At 41.6% G+C, this 8,360-nt stretch overlaps 1 non-coding gene across 1 annotated transcript; it reads left to right on the forward strand.

Annotated features, from left to right (window-relative positions):
• TRNAR-CCG (transfer RNA arginine (anticodon CCG)) lies at nucleotides 1-73 on the forward strand. Its single transcript has one exon. It is a non-coding gene; the product is annotated as a tRNA-Arg (tRNA).
• The last annotated feature ends 8,287 nt before the right edge of the window (nucleotides 74-8,360 follow it).

Here is an 8,360-nt window from a genome sequence, read left to right on the forward strand (position 1 = left end):
GACCCAGTGGCCTAATGGATAAGGCATCAGCCTCCGGAGCTGGGGATTGTGGGTTCGAGTCCCATCTGGGTCGTGCCTTGTTGTTTTGCAGGGAGGCCCAAATTCGTGGAGTGTCTTTCTCATTTTGATAGCAGACATCTGAGCCATCCTTCGAGTAGATCCGGCTGGAACGGATGAGGTTTTGAATTAGCCCACTGTGGCAAAGTCTTCCTCTTTGCATGCCATGCAACAAATGCTCCCAATGATTTAAGGGCCCTTCTTATATTTAAACGACTTTAGTGGGTAGTCCTCTATCTTCTTCTATATAAATAAAAATGTAATGTTCGTTTGTGGGATTAACAGAACTCAAAAAACACTGGGGGAACTGACACCAAATTTGGACACAAGACACCTAACAACCCAATGTATGTCCTTCACTCAAAAAATATTGATTTTGTCATTTGGGAGTTGTAGTTGCTGGGATTTATAGTTCGCCTACAATCAAAGAACATTCTGAACCCCACCAACGATGGAATGGCACGCAGTTCTCCCATGACCAACAGAAAATACTGGTAGGGTTTGGTGGGCAGTGTCCTTTCCTTTTGGAGTTGTAGTTCACCTACATCCAGAGAGCACTGTGCACTCAAACACTGATGGATCTGGACCAAACTCAGCACGAATACTCAATATGCCCAAATGTGAACACTGGTGGAGTTTGGGGGAAATCGAATCTTGACATTTGGGAGTTGTAGTTGCTGGGATTTGTAGTTCACCTACAATCACAAAGCATTCTGAACCCCACCAATTATAGAATTGGGCCAAACCTCCCACACAGAACCCCCATGACCACCAAAGTGGGCCACAGCAACGCATGGCAGGGGATGGCTAGTCTATATAAATAAAAATGTAATGTTCATTTGTGGGATTAACAGAACTCAAAAACCACTGGACGAATTGACACCAAATTTGGACACAAGACACCTATCAGGCCAGTGACCATCACTCAAAAAAAAAACCCACTGAAAAACCAAAAAATAAATAGCCAAAAAATAAAAAAATTACAATGCATGTGCAAAACACACATATATACACACACAAAGAACATATATGCAGACTGGGCCACAGCAACGCGTGGCAAGGGATGGCTAGTTCAGAATAAAATGGGCTTCCAACGGGGAAACGGGAGCATTTTTACACTGGGAGTTGTAGTTTTATAAGGTCTTTAACCTCGTATGCCAAATAGTACTAGACCTTACCAAACTACAAATCCCATGGTTGCATGCCGTTGAGCCAGCCAAAGTGGGGTTTTTTCGTATCAGGAGTGACTTGAGAAACTGCAAGTCGCTTCTAGTGTGGGATAATTGGCTGTCTGCGAGGATGTTGCTCAAGGGACGTCCGGATGTTTTGATGTTTTACCACCCTTATGGGAGGCTTCTCTCATGTCCCTGCATGGGAAGCTGGAGCTGACAGAAGAAGCTCATCTGCACTCTCCCCTGATTCAATCCTGTGGTATCGAAAGTTGGAGGTCAGCTGTGACCAGCAGTGCTGTAGAATTTGAAGAGGCATGGATGGAGGGCGAAAGAGAGAAACGTGCCAAGAGGAAGGCGCGTCAAGCCAACCCCAACTGGGACCGCCTTCCAGCTGGAAACCGATGCCCTCACTGTGGGAGAAGATGCAGATCAAGAATAGGGCTCCACAGCCACCTACGGACCCACCCCCAGGACACTACACTTGGAGGACCACCATCCTCGGACTACAAGGGATCGCCTAAGTATCGAAAGTGGTATCAATACTGCATTTATTTCTACAGTGTAGATACCCTCTAAAGATACTTCCAATTCAAGATGTTTCAGGGTGCATCTACAGTGTGGAATGAATTTATTTTGACACAACTTTAATTGCCAGGATTCGGTGATATGAGATCCTGGGTGTGGGAGCTTGTTGAGCCACGGCCCTGGTTCAAGTGGAGTCCAACTGCATTATTTCTGCAATGCGGATGCCCCCCAAAAGGATTTCTGCATCAGTTTATGATGTGCTTTTTTTTACTATACCTAGTACTGTTGCCACACTAAAGTTAATTTAGGGAAATTCCTACTTCAAAACAGCCTTGGCTGCTCTTTAAAAAAGGGAAAACATAATTGCATCCGCTCAATATTCCAATTAATCACTGATCCATCTGTTCAGTCCAAGCAAGAAGAAAAGCTTTTGAAACGGGAAGGGACATTTAGCAAAATGCCAGAGAGTAGTGTTCAAAAATTATTACAAGGAATACATTTTGAGCATAACCATAACCCAAATGGTGGCTGCTACAGCCTGGTAGCAACGCTATGGAGACTTATGCAATGATATGTCAAGCAATATCAATGAATGCATATCGTAGCCATATATGTATGTTGATACATATGGCAACCTTAGAAGGCTTTTCTAGATAGGGTAGTCTCATCAGTTCCTTCCTCTGAAATACAGCACTATTAGTAGTCTCCCATCTAAGTACAAACCAGGACTGACCCTACTTAGCTCCTAAGATCAGACAAGATCTGATACCTTTAGGATATTTAAATCACTACCATGCCAAATGTAGATCTATTGTCTTCTGTCTATACACATAATTAATCTTCTATACACATAATAAAAACTGTGGAGAAATGCCATCCAGTGATCCAAAAGATGGAGTTGCAGGCTGTCCCTGAGTTACAAACAACAAACATGCAAATGACTCACAGTTAAGAACAGGGCTGGACTGGATGGCCTTTGGGGGTCCCTTTCAAATCTGTTATACTATATCACAGAATTTCTCAACCCGGGGGCCAGGACAAGGGGGTTTCAGAGGGGTCACCCTTGGCTGAGAAAGGCGGTATACAAATGCGATAAATAAATATAATATAATATAATATAATAATACTACGGTAATGCTAAAAATATATGTAGTAGTATTATATTATATATAATTAGCATTACTGTATTATTGTATATATACAGGCAGTCCCTGAGTTACAAACATCCGACTCACAAATAATAAATAGCTGAGAATGGGACTGGGTTGAAACTTATATATATTTTAGGATTATTACAGTATATTATTATTATTAGTAGTAGTAGTAGTATTATTATGACTGTGGCGCAGCTGCCTGGGAGTCAGCTGCATTCAGATCCCTACTGACCGAAAGATCATGAGTTCGGATAATTAGGAATATTAAAAAATTCAAAGACAGGACAAAAGACCTTCTAAAATTTATTTGGAAGGGGAAAAATCAAGGATAAAATATCAAGTGTTGACAGATAAAAAAACAAGAGGAGGCTTTGGTCTCCCGGATGTAAAACTTTATCATGAGGCTTGTGCCTTGACATGGATTGTCAAGGCACAAGCCTGGATTGTGCTAAAATGGATTGTGCTAAAATGGATTGTGCTAAAATGGGAAAATTTACTTTTATTTAGTTCTTTAAAAAATATTATTTTATTTAAAAAATTTAAATATTATGTTCTTTAAATTTTATTTTCTTTAAATTTTACTATTTTATTTTATTTGTAATTGTGTGTATTTAAGATACTTCTGATTTGTGGCATTGCCAAAGCTTTCCCCATAGAGATCAACCTGGGTGGCTTTTAACAGAAAAGAGAAACATTTTCACCTGCCTATTCACACTGAAGGTACTAGATTTTGCATGATTAATTGCAGCTAAGCAGGGTTGGCCCTGTTGTTACCTGGATGGGAGACATCACTTTAACTGCCATGGCTCAATGCTATAGAATCATGGGAGTTTTAGTTTCACATGGCCTTTAGCCTTCGCTGCCAAACTACCAATCCTAGGATTCCATAACATTGAGACAATGCAATTAAAGTAGAGTCAAACAATGTTCATTCGACAATGTAGTAGACGCACCTTTTCTTTCCTCCTTAGCAACAGCATGATTGACATAATCGTAATCTCAGTTATTTAATTTCAGATAAGTGGGACAAATACTTGTAGCAGGCTGAGTAAATAAGGCTGTTTTATACGTGACATATGGGTTACAATCTGATAGTAGCCAGCATATTTTTCATGTAAGTGTTCCCACCCTCTAAGGAAGCCAAAATCTGTCACAAGTATCTCTTCCTGGAGTTTTTGATATAACTGGCAATGGTTCAAAATTCCAGATATACTTAGTCATCTCAAAAGGTCCCTTTCCAAACTAAAGCTGCCAGCGATTATTCTTTTTTATCAGCTCAAGTGGACTTACACTTACAAGGAATCTTTATTTAATGTATGCCCTGGCTCACTTATGACATGAGTCCTAAGGCTGTTTAAAACATAGAATTCCTATGCACACGGCACATATCTTATTTGTAGTGCAAAAAACACTTTAAAACAATACAATAATTAAAATGGAGAACAGTTTTAACAAATATAAGCTTATTAGTATTTCAATGGGAAGTGTGGGCCTGCTTTTGGCTGATGAGATATGACAGTTGTTGTTATGGATCCCCCGGTGGTGCAGTGGGTTAAACCCCTGTGCCGGCGGGACTGAAGACCGACAGGTCGCAGGTTCGAATCCGGGGAGAGGCAGATGAGCTCCCTCTGTCAGCTCCAGCTCCCCAAGCGGGGACATGAGAGAAGCCTCCCACAAGGATGATAAAAACATCAAATCATCCAGGCGTCCCTTGGGCAACGTCCTTGCAGACGGTCAATTCTCTCACACCAGAAGCGTCTTGCAGTTTCTCAAGTCGCTCCTGACACGACAAAAAAACCTGTTGTTGTTGTTGTTGTTGTGTGCTTTCAAGTCATTTCAGACTTAGGTTGACCCTGAGGGAGGGCCAGGTAAATGACCTTGGAGGGCCGTAACCAGGCCCCGGGCCTTAGTTTGAGGACCCCTGTCCTAGACACTTGGGAAGTATCTGATGTGTGATCCAATACAACAACCAGCAGAGTGATCTTGTCTGCTGTGGACTCATCTCGTTATGTTTCAAATAATAATAATAACAATATTGACAATAATAATAATAATAATAATAATAATAATGCCAGCTGCAAAAGGCCACCTTACTGGCATCTGCACGCATTATTCGCCGATACATCACACAGTCCTAGATACTTGGGAAGTGTCCGACGTGTGATCCAATTCAACAGCTAGCAGAGTGTCTGCTGTGGACTCATCTTGATGTGTTTAAAATAATAATAATAATAATAATAATAATAATAATAATAATAATTAGTATTATTATTATTAGTATTTTCCTGCCTGGCAGAATGTGGTTGGAGTAATGGCCCTGGGAGTTCCCTTCCAGCTTTATGATTCCGGATAAGGGATTCTCAACATACAGGTAGAAAGAAAACAATATAGTATGCTTGTGCTCTCCTCACTCCCAGCAGCTGCAATGTTTTAGGAGGAAAGACATTCCCTGCACCTTTCCAGTCTAAATGCAGGTGCATTTACTACACTGTAGAATTAATAGCAATTACGATATCACTTTCACTGCCCTGGCTCAATGCTATGAAATTGTAGGAGCTGTAGTTTTCCTAGCTGCTTCTGCCAAAGGATTTCATAGTGTTCATAGAATCATATGATAAGAGAGTTGGAAGAGATCACACGAACCATCTAATTCAATCCCCTGCCATGCTGGAAAAGCACAATCAAAGTATCCCCGACAGATGGCCACCCAGCATCTCTTTAAACCAGGTAATGAAAGTGATGCCAAACTGCCTTAATTCTACAGCAGGGGTCCCCATAGTATGGCTTGTGAGCTGGATGCAGTCCTCCAAGGTATAAATTTAGGGTTGCCCTGAGTCTGAAACAACTTGAAGGCTCTAAGACCCACTTAGATAGTTCAACAAATGCTACGTTCAACAAAAGATAAGAGGGATCCTCTAAACTTTGCAGGAGTCTACCATATACTATGCAGCTGTGGACAAGTCTATACAGGGACCACCAAACGCAGCATTGCCCAAACACCAATCAAAGCACATGAAAGGCACTGCAGAGAAGTCAGCTATAGCAGAGCACTTGATAAACCAAGGATGTTATTTGAGAACACAGAAATGCTGGACCACTCTGACAACCACCATGTCAGACTACTTAGAGAAGTCACTGAAATCCACACGCATGTGGACAATTTCAACAGAAAGGAGAAAACCATGAAATTGAACAAAAACTACCAGTACTAAAAAAACTCTAGAATCAGGACATTGACTAAAGACCAACACTCAGAAGCAGGGGAACTCTTGGCAGCAAATGACCAAGTGTCAGTTAACACCTCTAAAACAAAGGATGTCTTCAGGCAACAACAGCCAAGCTACCTCTATGAAGATGCTCTCACTGATTGACTTTGCAGCTGCAAGGCTTTTCTATGCTAATCAAGCTGGCTAATTGCAACATTTGCACTTGCTTCAAACAGACAAGGGTTCTTCCTCCCACCCTGTGTTTTCTGTTGGTCATGGGAGTCCTTGGTTCAATTCCATCATTGGTAGCAGGCATGTAGCCGGGGGGGGGGGGGGGGGGGGCTTGAGGGGATTCAGCCCCCCCCCCCCCCCCCGAAATTCTCATGGTGGTTTGCGAAAAGGCCTTACTGGTGCATTATTTAAACTGTTATGTTTATTCATATCATGATCTGATCACCATAATCAATATATCCCATATGTATGGGCGTATTGGGGTAATGATACAAAAGGTTTGCTAGGCTACACCCTCTTTCACTCAGACTCACCCCCCCAGAAACTCAGCCCCCCCCAACCCCCCCTGAAAAAATCCCCCCCCCCCGAAATGAAATCCTAGCTACGGGCCTGATTGGTAGAGTTCAGAATGCTCTTTTGATTGTAGGTTAACTATAAATCCCAGGAAGTACAACTCCTAAATTACAACATCATTTTTTTTTTAGTGATGGTCACTCCTTGTGTTAGTAGGTGTCTTGTGTCCAAATTTGGTGTCAATTTGTGCAGTGGTTTTTTGAGTTCTGTTAATCCCACAAACTAACATTACATTTTTATTTATATAGACTAGCCATCCCATGCCACGTGTTGCTGTGGCCCACATGGGGGTTCTGTGTGGGAGGTTTGACCTAATTCTATCATTGATGGGGTTCAGAATGCTCTGATTGTAGGTGAACTATAAATCCCAGCAACTACAACTCTCAAATGTCAAGATTCTATTTTCCCCAAACTCCACCAGTATTCACATTTGGGCATATTGAGTATTCGTGTAGAATTTGGTCCAGATCCATCATTGTTTGAGTCCACAGTGCTCTCTGGATATAGGTGAACTACAATTCCAAAACCAAAGGACACTGCCCACCAAACCCTTCTAGTATTTTCTGTTGGTCATGGGAGAACTGTGTGCCAAGTTTGGTTCAATTCCATCGTTGGTGGGGTTCAGAATGCGCTAGGTGAACTATAAATCCCAGAAACTACAACTCACAAATTACAAAATCAATATTTTTTGAGTGAAGGACATACATTGGGTTGTTAGGTGTCTTGTGTCCAAATTTGGTGTCAATTCCCCCAGTGTTTTTTGAGTTATGTTAATCCCACAAACGAACATTGCATTTTTATTTATATAGACTAGCTGTAACCGTCATGCGTTGCTGTGGCCAACTTTCCCTCCTTTCTTTCTCTCCTTCCTTCTCTCCCTCTTTCCTTACTTCCCTCTTTTTCTTTCCCTTCCTATTTCTTCCTTCTCTACCCTTTTCTTTCCTCCCTTCCTTTGCTCTTGGGTTCCATCCTTTCTTATCTCCTCCCTTCCTTCTTTCCCTCCCTCCCCCTCTCTCTTTCGTTCCTTCTCTTTCTTCCCTTTCCTTCCTTTCACTTTTTTATTTCCTTCTCTCCTTCCTTCCTTCTCTATCTTTCTTCCTTTCCTTCTTCTCTCCTTCCCTCTTTCTCTCCCTCCTTCTCTCCTTCCTTCTCTATCTTTCTTTCCTTCTTCTCTCCTTCCCTCTTTCTCTCCCTCTTTCTCTCCTTCCTTCTCTTTTTCTTTCCTTCTCTCCTTCCCTCTTTCTCTCCCTTCTTCTCTCCTTCCTTCCTTCTCTATCTTTCCTTCTTCTCTCCTCCCCTCTTTCTCTCCCTCCTTCTCTCCTTCCTACCTTCCTTCCTTCCTTCCCTCTTTCTATGTATATGTCTTTTATGTGTGCATATATATTTGTGTATATGTGTATATATGTGTGTTTGGGTATATATGTATTTTTGTGCATGAGTTGTAATGTATTTTTTTTGGCTTGTAAAGTCTGTACGGCTGTGTTTTTCCATTTTTTTTATGAGTGATGGTCACTCATTGGACTGATACATGTATTGTGTCAAAACTTGTTGTTAATTCGCCCAGTGGTTTTTGAGTTATGTTAATCCCACAAACGAACATTAAATTTGTATTTATATAGACTAGCTGTCCCCTGCCATGCGTTGCTGTGGCCCAGTGTGGT

The sequence above is a fragment of the Anolis sagrei genome, chromosome 2, assembly GCF_037176765.1.
Source record: "Anolis sagrei isolate rAnoSag1 chromosome 2, rAnoSag1.mat, whole genome shotgun sequence".
Lineage (NCBI taxonomy): Eukaryota > Metazoa > Chordata > Lepidosauria > Squamata > Dactyloidae > Anolis > Anolis sagrei.